Source organism: Electrona antarctica, assembly GCF_951216825.1.
Source record: "Electrona antarctica genome assembly, contig: scaffold_261, whole genome shotgun sequence".
In the NCBI taxonomy this organism is placed as follows: Eukaryota; Metazoa; Chordata; class Actinopteri; order Myctophiformes; family Myctophidae; genus Electrona; species Electrona antarctica.
Genome location: NW_027637434.1, coordinates 35,001 through 47,500, shown reverse-complemented (window position 1 = coordinate 47,500; position 12,500 = coordinate 35,001). Strand labels below are relative to the sequence as shown.

The 12,500-nt window shown below is 47.5% G+C and overlaps 1 protein-coding gene across 1 annotated transcript in view; it reads left to right on the top strand.

Annotated features, from left to right (window-relative positions):
• Positions 1–12,500, top strand: part of LOC306918927 (phosphatidate phosphatase LPIN1-like) — a gene marked incomplete at both ends in the record, with an annotated part of 88,160 nt that overhangs the window by 41,321 nt on the left and 34,339 nt on the right. The window lies entirely within an intron of this gene.

The following is a 12,500-nucleotide window of genomic DNA, read 5'->3' as shown; positions in this document are numbered from 1 at the left end:
TCTCTCTCTCTGTCTGTCTGTGTGTCTCTCTCTCTCTGTCTGTCTGTGTGTCTCTCTCTCTCTGTCTGTCTGTGTGTCTCTCTCTCTCTCTGTCTGTCTGTGTGTCTCTCTCTCTCTGTCTGTCTGTGTGTCTCTCTCTCTCTGTCTGTCTGTGTGTCTCTCTCTCTCTCTGTCTGTCTGTGTGTCTCTCTCTCTCTCGCGCTTTAATCATAAATGGTAATTGGTCAATACGTTATATTATTTATATATAGTCCACATTTATGTCTGCCTGGCTCAGCTGGGTCGGGTCTCTCGGAATGTCGGAAATAATAGGAATTCGGTCGGACTCGGCGCAGCAATTTGAAAGAAATATCGGAACGTGTCGGAATCGGACGAAATTGTCACGGATCCATTCGGGTTTGGTTTAACTATTTGAAAATATTTTCGGAACGGGTCGGAATCGGTAACATGTCACAGATTAATTTAAAGAGTAAAGAGAGCCTACTGTCAGCTGTCCAGCAGTCCAAATATTATTAAATTAAATTTCAGAATGGTAGACCTGAGGCCTACCATATACCAGGCCTCAAGCCTGAGGCCTATACCAGGCCTGAGGCCTACCATTCAAGCCTGAGGCCTATACCAGGCCTGAGGCCTACCATTCAAGCCTGAGGCCTATACCAAGCCTGAGGCCTATACCAAGCCTGAGGCCTACCATTCAAGCCTGAGGCCTATACCAGGCCTGAGGCCTACCATTCAAGCCTGAGGCCTATACCAGGCCTGAGGCCTATACCAGGCCTGAGGCCTATACCAGGCCTGAGGCCTATACCAGGCCTGAGGCCTACCATTGCGTGGCACATCTATGTACGGAACGTCTATGTTCACAGGCGTCATGCTTCACTGCGCATGCCTAGAACTTTGCTCTTAACCCTTAGACTACCGTTGACGGAATTGACGGATTGGATTAATTAATCCAGACCTACCGTTGACGGAATTGACGGATTGACGGTTTTTGGGTGCACAGGCTAGGGGGGGGTCTTACCCAACTTGTCACAAAGTGTCGTGTTGCTGTGATCAATGGTTGGTTCACAATTAATTGTTCAGCCACTACAGTCACTACAGCACAACAAGGCTTATTCAAATGTTATTACCCCCCAAATGTAAATCACAACATTCAGTAGCCCTGAAACATGAGCGTCGGCCGTCGTGTGAACCGTGGCTATCATAGCACAGTCATTCAACACTTCTACACCTCCTTTCATCTGTGTCGGAATTACCTCAATGTCCCAAGCCAACAAACAATACAAAACGCTGATCAAAGGACCACACAACGCCATCACAACAGCACAACAGCCAGCCACACAACAGCAGCTCCAGGGGGAGGGAGGGGGGGGAAGCCGCGGCTCCGGTAACCCATTCCACACAACCACCAAAAAAAAAAAAACGACAACTTTCTCTCCATTTTTTTATTTGTGTCACTCTGACCCCAGGTCCCAAGCCAACGAACGATAGGAAAAACGCTGATCAAAGCTATATGTTTGCACACAAGACATCAGCACAGCATCACATCAAAAGAAAAAAAAAACAACAACTTTATGTGTTTTAGCTCCGAGGTCTAGCTGCCCCGTAATGCAAAACAAGCGACCGATCGCCTAAACAACGCCTAAAAATCAAAGGAAACCAATCAAAACAAATACTGGCATATAAAAAGGCGTGTGATTTTCCCACCGATTTGTGGGAGTAGGTCGTATTGAAGTGGAGCGTGAAGACGTGTTTGAGAGAGAGAGCGAGATATCGGTATTTTTGAGTGAGTTTGTTACCTTGTTGGCGTGTGTTGTCCGAGTTTGAGTGTCATGTCGGCTCGTAAGCTTACACCGTACGGTCCTGCGGGGCGTGGAAAGAGCCGTGGTGGAGGAGGAGGTGATGATGATCATGCCGACGATCCCAAACCTGGGCCCGTAGCTCCAGCGTTTCCAAGTCAAGCCGGGCGAGGAAAGGCCCAGAGACGCCGCCGTGGTGGTGGTGGTGGAGGAGGTGATGATGATGATCATCGCGACGAGTCCAAACCTGGGCCCGTAGCGCCTCCAGCCTTTCCAATTCCAATTCAAGCCGGGCGAGGAAAGGTCCAGAGACGCGGTGGTGGAGGTGATCATCATCATCGCGTTAGCGACGAGTCCAAACCTGGGCCGAGTGGTGTAGCTCCAGCCTTTCCAGTTCCAGGCGGGCGAGGAAAGGTCGCGAAACACCGCCGCGGGGGTGGTGGAGGTGGAGGAGGAGGTGCTGCTGGCGACGAGTCCAAACCTGGGCCGAGTGGTGTAGCTCCAGGCGGGCGAGGAAAGGTCGCGAAACACCGCCGCGGGGGTGGTGGAGGTGGAGGAGGAGGTGCTGCTGGCGACGATGCCATACCGGGGCCCAGTGTCGCTCCAAGCGTTACAGCTCGTGGCCGGTCCAGTGGTACCCGTGGGGGGCGCAGGCTTCCGCTAGCTCCGGGCCGTGGTCAGTCGACGCTGGATGCGTTTATCCGTGCCATCCCCCGGCCTGATACGGGTTCTGAGTTCGAGAATGAAGAGGAAGATGAACCACAGCATTTGATCAAGTTATCCCAGTCTTCTATTCCGATCGATCCTGGTCAGTCCATCCATCCTGTTTCCCTCCCATCATCCCAGTCTTCTCATGTGTCGGGTGCGTCGACTCCACGTTCCCGTCACACCCGTGCATGGTTGGAAAGACAGCGGCTAGAGTCTCCATACAGCTCGCACAATAGTTTACATCAATCTCCTCTCAAGTCTGGGCTCGATTCTGGAGACGAGAGTTCCGGCCAGTCTTGGTCACCGACGCGTGCACGGCGCAGCGGCAGGGACGAGCGACGATTTACCGATGGTAAGCGTATAGGCCAGACCTATTTATGTAATTATTTATTTATGTAATATTTATTTGAATCGCTAAAATGTAAGTTGTTAGTCTGGATAGTGTCTAATTCATGCATATTGATTTGTATTCTTTTTTTTTTTAACCTTTTTGTAGAGCGATCTGACGAGTTTACCTGGACTTCTTCTGACGAGTCAGACCAATACGGCTCGTCAGAATACGAAGATGAGTCGTCTCTTTACTCTGGAGGCAAGATTTGTTTTATTCATTTTCAGAACTAACTAAATTGCAACTGTCTGGGACTGTCTGAATGATGTCATTCAAGCAAAAAAATAATCATATAAAATAGTGCACATCACCCTAGATTGTTGTTATCTGACTAAAATATATATTGTATGGTCTGCGCCATTTTCAGATGTCGAGATACGTGATGCACCCCCGCCACCAGATGCCGCTGTTGGTGCTGGCAGGACAGGCAGAGGTAAGCTACAGTGTGTGTGTGTGGGGGGTAATAAGTAATTATTATGTATGTGGGCTCTATTTACATCGATATATTTTATTGTGAGCTTGTAGATTGGCTATTTGAACTATTCAAATAGGTTAAAAAAAAAGGCAAATAAGTTTAGGTATAAGGGGTTTAGCATGTCAATCAAGCATGTCATTCAAGCTGGGTGTGCACATCCTATATTATCTATAGGAGTGCAGTTACATTTCTGCACTATTGCACACAAAATGCAAAATTCATTTATGTGTGTGTGTGTGTGTGTGTGTGTGTGTGTGTGTGTGGGGGGTAATAAGTAATTATGTATATGCATTTTCAGGTCTGAAGAGGTCTGCATCTCTCCAGCCCAGTGATGGTGGTGATCCATTTGACTTGGAAGGTAACCTATAGTTATGTAATTTCAGAACTAAATGGCAACTGAGACTGTGGGGTCTATTTACATCGATATATTGTATTGTGAGCTTGTAGATTGGCTATTTGAACTATTCAAAAATGGTGAAAAAAAAGGCAAAGAAGTTTAGGTACAAGGGGTTTAGCATGTTATTATTCAAGCATGTCATTCAAGCTGGGTGTGCACATCCTATATTTATCTAAATAATAAATATATATTGTACTGTGTTTTCAGCTAAGAGTGCAAGGGAAGCGACACCACAACCACCCGATGCTGCTGTTGGCAGAGCAGGCAGAGGTAACATTACATTTCTTCACACAAATAAAATGCATTTATTGTATTGTATATGTAAATAGTGTGTTTATGGTAAATAATTATTTATTTCTTTATAATTCTAGGTCGGGGAAGGGGAAGAGGAAGGCCTGCACCTCACCAGCCCACTGATCCAGAGGCCGCTGTTGGCAGCACAGGCAGGGGTACGTTTATTTTTCTGTATATCACACTTACACACACAATGTCCATCCATCTTCAACCGCTTATCCGTAGTCTGGTTGCGGGGGCAACAGCTCTAGAGAGCTCTAGATTTCCCTCTCCAATTCACAAAGTATGTATTGTATATGTACTTGCATATCACACTTACACACACACACACACAATGTCCATCCATCTTCAACCGCTTATCCGTAGTCTGGTTGCGGGGGCAACAGCTCTTTTGCATACAAACACTCATTGGGCTAAATTTGGCCATAGAAACTTGCCAAAATGTGATCATGTCAGCACATTTGGGCAAGTTGCTATGGCCAAATTTAGCCCAATGAGTGTTTTTATGCAAAACTAATGCTTGGAATGGATTCAGCATCATGAAAACCCTCTAGTTTGACATGTCACATGTTATTTAAAGCAAAAGGAAATCTAGAAAATATTTGCCTTATATAGGATGTCAATGGTGGCCATACTGTACAGGCCATTTTCAACACTTCCCCTCAGACAATTCCAGGCAACTTTTTTTCTGTTATTCAGGATATATTGAAGATGCAAAATCAGCTGAGTTTGTTTTTTTTGCAATTAGTTAGAGGTTGATCCTGTATTTTACATAGAATTCCTGTACTAAGAGAGGACAGTGCTCCAGAGGGTCCCCAGGAACAAGTGCTGACCGTTAACTAAATTGCTTCATATTCGAAGAATTTCACCAGGTACTTTCAGCTTTGTGGACCCTTACATGTAGCAGGTGATTATTTCAGAAACTATGGGTTTTTGCAAAAATGGCCTACCCCAAGTTACCTCCCACATCAAGGAACTTGTGGTTAAACGTTCAGCTTTGTGGACTTTCTTTAAAATGTAAGAAATCTGTGCATTTCAATCAACTGTGGTTTGGGTCGACTAAAATCATTTCAGTCAACTAAAAATACAAACATATATATCAGAATTAGCCATACTACTCACTGATAGATGCAGCCTCCACCTCACCAACTGACAGACTGAGTGAGTGAGTGAGTGAGTGAGTGAAGTGAAACACATTTCAGCTCTGAGCCATTAATGAAATCTCAATCAACTTGTATTAACCTACATTTATAAGGTGACATTTATTATACAGCTCGAAAATATAGCCACTCTACAAGCTCACAACTGGTTGTGGACACTTCTATAGGTCTGACTATGCTATTATTTTCTGTGTGGGACTTGCCAAGTCGCCAGAGCAATGGTAAAGTGTCATTTTTAAATTATGGAGAGAAAAGTCGAGAGTCGGGATCTGGAGACGCACATAGTGTGACATGCTGACAGACAATGAAAGAAACATGTTCAACTTCCACTCACAATTTAGGTGGCATTTAAAATGCGGTACTTATTCATTCATTAAAAAATATGATTGCCACCTCATAAGTGTAAATATAAAATCAAGTATAATATAGCCTACAATTTAAACCTGCTATTGCAGTGATTTTATCCTGTGTTCAATGCGTTTCTGCGTTTGTGTGTGGACTCAGATATCTCTGTCGTATGGGCAGGGATTTTTTCTAAAACAGAGGACGAAAATATCCGTTTTGCAAAAGATCCAGATACGTCTGGCCTGGGCCTGAGTGAGTGAGTGAGCGAGCGAAGTGAATACAACAAACATAACTAGTTGGGCATGAAGGCTAGAGGGTATGGAGGCACAGGCAACAGGTCTGCCTCCTCTGGATCTCTCTTTGTGTCTGGCAGGGGGATTGCTTTTATAGAGGCACCGGGCCCAGGTGCTCTCTGATTAGCAATCAGCTGGAAAAGAAGGCCCCACCCAGGCTCACCTATAGGGAGACAGTTAAGGCAGGCCCCTAACCACTTCACTCTGTATAGGTGTATATGTATCTATATTGTGGTGTCTCGCTAAGGGACCGCCGACCAGGTAGGCGCCCACACGCCGGAGAGAGACAGGCAGAGGGAGGCGGGACGCCGCGTCAACCTCTCGGACGCATCATCGAGGGGCGGTATGTACCGGCTGTCATCCTCTATCAGAGCGATTGCTTCCCACCTGCGTCTCTCACCTACAGCCTACAAATATCACAGCCTCCCTCTCAGTCAAGGTCTGGTCTCTCTGGTGTGCACACGCTATCGAGCGCCTGGCGGTAAGACACGCGCACCTCGTTCCCTCACTAAATATGCCGCATAATGCGAACACTGTAATAACCTCATGTCTCTTATCCGCAGGCAAACTACGGCTCTGACGAGTCATCGGAAACCTCAGAATAAAACCCACGGAAGGGGTCGGGAGGATACGAGGAACCCCCAGCCCCCTCATAATAGCCAGGGAGTAGTGATATTACCGTTAACAGGAGGCGAATACCCTGTGTTGACATGGTTGCCATGGCTACGTGACGTCACGAGCCTGGAATCCTGGATCTCCCGGGAGAGAAAAGGAGGGAAAGCAACCGTTACATTAAATACCCACCTCAGGCCTTCCAGGAACCACGGGAACCTAGGAGGAGAGGAAGAGGATAGACATTGTGTTGGCCGAGTGCTTGTGTGTGGATACCTGCCTTAGTTCACCTTTTCATTTGTCAACTCACTTCTAAATAAAAGGAAGGCTATACAAATCCCCCGTAGCGCTGTCTCTGTGTCTTGGTTTATGATCAAAGTGCCACAATATATACATACATATATATGTATGGGGCATCACAGTCGTAGAGAAACGAAACACTTGGTCTCTTGAGGAGAGGAGAGGAGGAGGAGGCCTTTTGCGCTTGTGTGTGTGTCTTTTTGCTATTGTGTGTCTTTTTGCTATTACTAGGTCTGCTATTTTAGACAGACAGACAGACAGACAGACAGACAGACAGTGGCCCCCAAAAATAGCAGACCTACAAGCTCATAGCGCGCCACCGCCGCGACGCTAAGGGTTAAGCAAAGGTTCACCTCATGTCTGACCCCTGGCCGCAGCTGCAGTCTTTTTGCTGAACTCTGACCTTTCCCAACGCGCTGGAAAGTCGAGAATGGCGCCATTGAATTCGCAGCGCTCCAAATATGAAGAAAACGTCCGATCTGCGAAGATTGGCGTTGAAAAAACATGTTTTCTAGCTCTGTTTTGGTCTCTTGAGGAGAGGAGAGGAGGAGGAGGCCTTTTGCGCGTGTGTGTGTGTCTTTTTGCTATTGTGTGTCTTTTTGCTATTAGTAGGTCTGCTATTTTAGACAGACAGACAGACAGACAGACAGACAGACAGACAGTGGCCCCCAAAAATAGCAGACCTACAAGCTCATAGCGCGCCACCGCCGCGACGCTAAGGGTTAAGCAAAGGTTCACCTCATGTCTGACCCCTGGCCGCAGCTGCAGTCTTTTTGCTGAACTCTGACCTTTCCCAACGCGCTGGAAAGTCGAGAATGGCGCCATTGAATTCGCAGCGCTCCAAATATGAAGAAAACGTCCGATCTGCGAAGATTGGCGTTGAAAAAACATGTTTTCTAGCTCTGTTTTGGTCTCTTGAGGAGAGGAGAGGAGGAGGAGGCCTTTTGCGCGTGTGTGTGTGTCTTTTTGCTATTGTGTGTCTTTTTGCTATTAGTAGGTCTGCTATTTTAGACAGACAGACAGACAGACAGACAGACAGACAGACAGACAGACAGTGGCCCCCAAAAATAGCAGACCTACAAGCTCATAGCGCGCCACCGCCGCAACGCTAAGGGTTAAGCAAAGGTTCACCTCATGTCTGACCCCTGGCCGCAGCTGCAGTCTTTTTGCTGAACTCTGACCTTTCCCAACGCGCTGGAAAGTCGAGAATGGCGCCATTGAATTCGCAGCGCTCCAAATATGAAGAAAACGTCCGATCTGCGAAGATTGGCGTTGAAAAAACATGTTTTCTAGCTCTGTTTTGGTCTCTTGAGGAGAGGAGAGGAGGAGGAGGCCTTTTGCGCGTGTGTGTGTGTCTTTTTGCTATTGTGTGTCTTTTTGCTATTAGTAGGTCTGCTATTTTAGACAGACAGACAGACAGACAGACAGACAGACAGTGGCCCCCAAAAATAGCAGACCTACAAGCTCATAGCGCGCCACCGCCGCAACGCTAAGGGTTAAGCAAAGGTTCACCTCATGTCTGACCCCTGGCCGCAGCTGCAGTCTTTTTGCTGAACTCTGACCTTTCCCAACGCGCTGGAAAGTCGAGAATGGCGCCATTGAATTCGCAGCGCTCCAAATATGAAGAAAACGTCCGATCTGCGAAGATTGGCGTTGAAAAAACATGTTTTCTAGCTCTGTTTTGGTCTCTTGAGGAGAGGAGAGGAGGAGGAGGCCTTTTGCGCTTGTGTGTGTGTCTTTTTGCTATTGTGTGTCTTTTTGCTATTAGTAGGTCTGCTATTTTAGACAGACAGACAGACAGACAGACAGACAGTGGCCCCCAAAAATAGCAGACCTACAAGCTCATAGCGTGCCACCGAGCTTGAAAAGTCAACTTTTCGAATTCCGAGGGCTGACAGGAATTGGTCGTGGTCATGCCATTTTGGTGTATGGCATGACCCGGTGCGTCCCTTTTTTCATATTGATCTCCACTTTAGGGGGTGTACTCGGACTCTAAGACCCTGACACCATACTGAGCCCAAACTCAAAAGTAGAAAACAATGAGATGCCTACATACAAATGTTCGCCTTCTCGAGACGATCGTGATGGTCTAAGCGCCGTGTGTCTACGGCCTATCGTTGTCCACTTATAGAATGAAAACTGCTAGATAGTTTAACCACAAGTTACCCAAAGCTGAAAGTTGAACCACACGTTACCTGAAGTTGAAAGTAAGTCCCTGAGGCTGAAAGTTGAACCACAAGTTACCTGAAGTTGAAAGTAAGTCCCTGAAGCTGGAAGTTGAACCACAAGTTACCTGAAGTTGAAAGTAAGTCGGGGTAGCCAAAACTGAAGCCGTAATGTCCGAGTTCATAAAGTTGACATTTGCTCAATCTTGCTCAAACATGCAGCCGGCAAGTCCCGGATGCCTGAAATTGAAGCAGTAATGGTCGAGTTCATAAAGTTGAAATTTGCTCAATCTTGCCCAAACAAGACCTACTTTACATTGTGAAGGTCAAAGTATTTATTTTGACCTAAATCTGAAGCAATTTGGATAATGGTCAACGCTTACTCCTGGGGTCATTTAAGGCCATGCACTACACACTCTTGGTCCCAGGGCCTAAAATGACCCCAAGGGTCAAATTTCATGACCTTGACCTGGTCCAAAACATATGCACAAAAGAAAAATATGCATATACTGTTTTAATACAACAATTTTAATCTTTTTAAACAATGAACATATTTGAAGTTTTATAGCTTCCTCTTCTTCGGGGGGCTTTCAAAGGGCCAGACGCTCATCCTAATTAAGGGTGGGACCCTATCCTCAGGGGGATCCTCGCTCTCACTCTCATCCTCGTTGTCACTGATGATTAAAGTTGAGGCCTCACTGTCACTGGTGACCAAGGTTGATTCCGGGTTGGGGGCCAGTGTGCGTCCCAGGGTGGGCTCCTCAGTGTTTTCCGGGTCGGGCTCCTCATTTGTTCTTAGGTTGGGTCCAAGATCGGGTCCCAGGGTGGGTCCAAGGGTGGGTACCCCACTCGGAACCAGGGTTTCATCTTCCTTCTGCAATTTATTTAAATGGTGAAGTAAACACCAAATCAAACATTACAATACAATGTGTACAGCAACTGCATAACAGCTTATTAACATAAAAAAGTTGCCTTACCTTGGACATGCTGGCTAGATGTTGTCCCTTGAAGTGCTGGAGAAAACTGAGTTGAAAACGCTCTGGCATGCAGACTGCAAAGGTGTAATTAGTTGAGATTGCAATCAGCTGACGCCTGCTGGGTGTGGCACATGTAAGCCTGACCTTCAACTTCAGGGATACTTTCAGATTTGTGAACCCTGTTGTGTGGCCTTGAATCCCATGTCATGGGTCAAACAGAGGGCCTGGCACTACACACTCTTAATATGTTCTTCCCCGACATTCGGCGAGTATGTAGGCGTTTTACTGGAGGTCCCAAGGCCTAAAAAGACCCCGGATGCAAGCACTGACGGTTAACCAAATTGCTTCAGATTCGGGGAATTTCACCAGATACTTTCAGATTTGTGAACCCTGTTGTGTGGCCTTGAATCCCATGTCATGGGTCAAACAGAGGGCCTGGCACTACACACTCTTGATATGTTCTTCCCCAACTTTCCCATTGTATATAGGCTTTACAATGGAGGACCTAGGGCCTAAAATGACCCCAGGAGCAAGCGTTGACCTTTAACCAAATAGCTTCAGATTTGGGGAATGTCACCAGATTCTTTCAGGTTTGTGAACCCTGATGTGTGGCCTTGAATACCATGTCATGTGTCAAACAGAGGGCCTGGCATTACACACACGGTCGCCGCGGTAGCCCCCAACCAACCCCTCCAAATTTCCCACTTTGATGCGCGACAGTAGGTCTGCTATTCTCCCCTGCGCGACAGTAGGTCTGCTATTCTCCCCTGAAATGTGAGATTTTGAGGACACACGGTCGCCGCGGTAGCCCCCAACCAACGCCTCCAAATTTCCCACTTTGATGCGTGACAGTAGGTCTGCTATTCTCCCCTGCGCGACAGTAGATCTGCTATTCTCCCCTGAAATGTGAGATTTTGAGGCGAAAGTCGCAGGAAAAATCCGAGACCATGGCGGCGGCCGGCTCGCGGCCCCGATCGCAGCCGCGCAGGTTTCGGGCCAAACGGACACACGGTCGCCGCGGTAGCCCCCAACCAACGCCTCCAAATTTCCCACTTTGATGCGCGACAGCGCGTCGGCGATAAGACGCCACGGTCCGACGTTCGGATATGTCGGAGAGCAGGCCCTGACGGACGGTTCGGTGTATCGCACGTACGTCTCCGACAGTCGGAAGCGACGCCGCCCACTTCGCCCCAGTAAAGGCAGACAGTACTCACAACCATAGGTTTTTAGTGGGCTCGGATTCTGACAAAGTGAAACCAGGCCGCGCCTCCTAGGAAGGTCGCCCGATGACGTTCTACGGGTGCAAACGTGCGTCTCCGGGAGCTCTATAACATATCCAATAAACAGGCCCGAACGGACTCACCGCCGCGACGCTAAGGGTTAAGCAAAGGTTCACCTCATGTCTGACCCCTGGCCGCAGCTGCAGTCTTTTTGCTGAACTCTGACCTTTCCCAACGCGCTGGAAAGTCGAGAATGGCGCCATTGAATTCGCAGCGCTCCAAATATGAAGAAAACGTCCGATCTGCGAAGATTGGCGTTGAAAAAACATGTTTTCTAGCTCTGTTTTGGTCTCTTGAGGAGAGGAGAGGAGGAGGAGGCCTCGGATTCTGACAAAGTGAAACCAGGCCGCGCCTCCTAGGAAGGTCGCCCGATGACGTTCTACGGGTGCAAACGTGCGTCTCCGGGAGCTCTATAACATATCCGATAAACAGGCCCGAACGGACTCACCGCCGCGACGCTAAGGGTTAAGCAAAGGTTCACCTCATGTCTGACCCCTGGCCGCAGCTGCAGTCTTTTTGCTGAACTCTGACCTTTCCCAACGCGCTGGAAAGTCGAGAATGGCGCCATTGAATTCGCAGCGCTCCAAATATGAAGAAAACGTCCGATCTGCGAAGATTGGCGTTGAAAAAACATGTTTTCTAGCTCTGTTTTGGTCTCTTGAGGAGAGGAGAGGAGGAGGAGGCCTTTTGCGCGTGTGTGTGTGTCTTTTTGCTATTGTGTGTCTTTTTGCTATTAGTAGGTCTGCTATTTTAGACAGACAGACAGACAGACAGACAGACAGACAGTGGCCCCCAAAAATAGCAGACCTACAAGCTCATAGCGTGCCACCGAGCTTGAAAAGTCAACTTTTCGAATTCCGAGGGCTGTTACTCGGACAGGAATTGGTCGTGGTCATGCCATTTTGGTGTATGGCATGACCCGGTGCGTCCCTTTTTTCATATTTATCTCCACTTTAGGGGGTGTACTCGGACTCTAAGACCCTGACACCATACTGAGCCCAAACTCAAAAGTAGAAAACAATGAGATGCCTACATACAAATGTTCGCCTTCTCGAGACGATCGTGATGGTCTAAGCGCCGTGTGTCTACGGCCTATCGTTGTCCACTTATAGAATGAAAACTGCTAGATAGTTTAACCACAAGTTACCCAAAGCTGAAAGTTGAACCACACGTTACCTGAAGTTGAAAGTAAGTCGGGGTAGCCAAAACTGAAGCCGTAATGTCCGAGTTCATAAAGTTGACATTTGCTCAATCTTGCTCAAACATGCAGCCGGCAAGTCCCGGATGCCTGAAATTGAAGCAGTAATGGT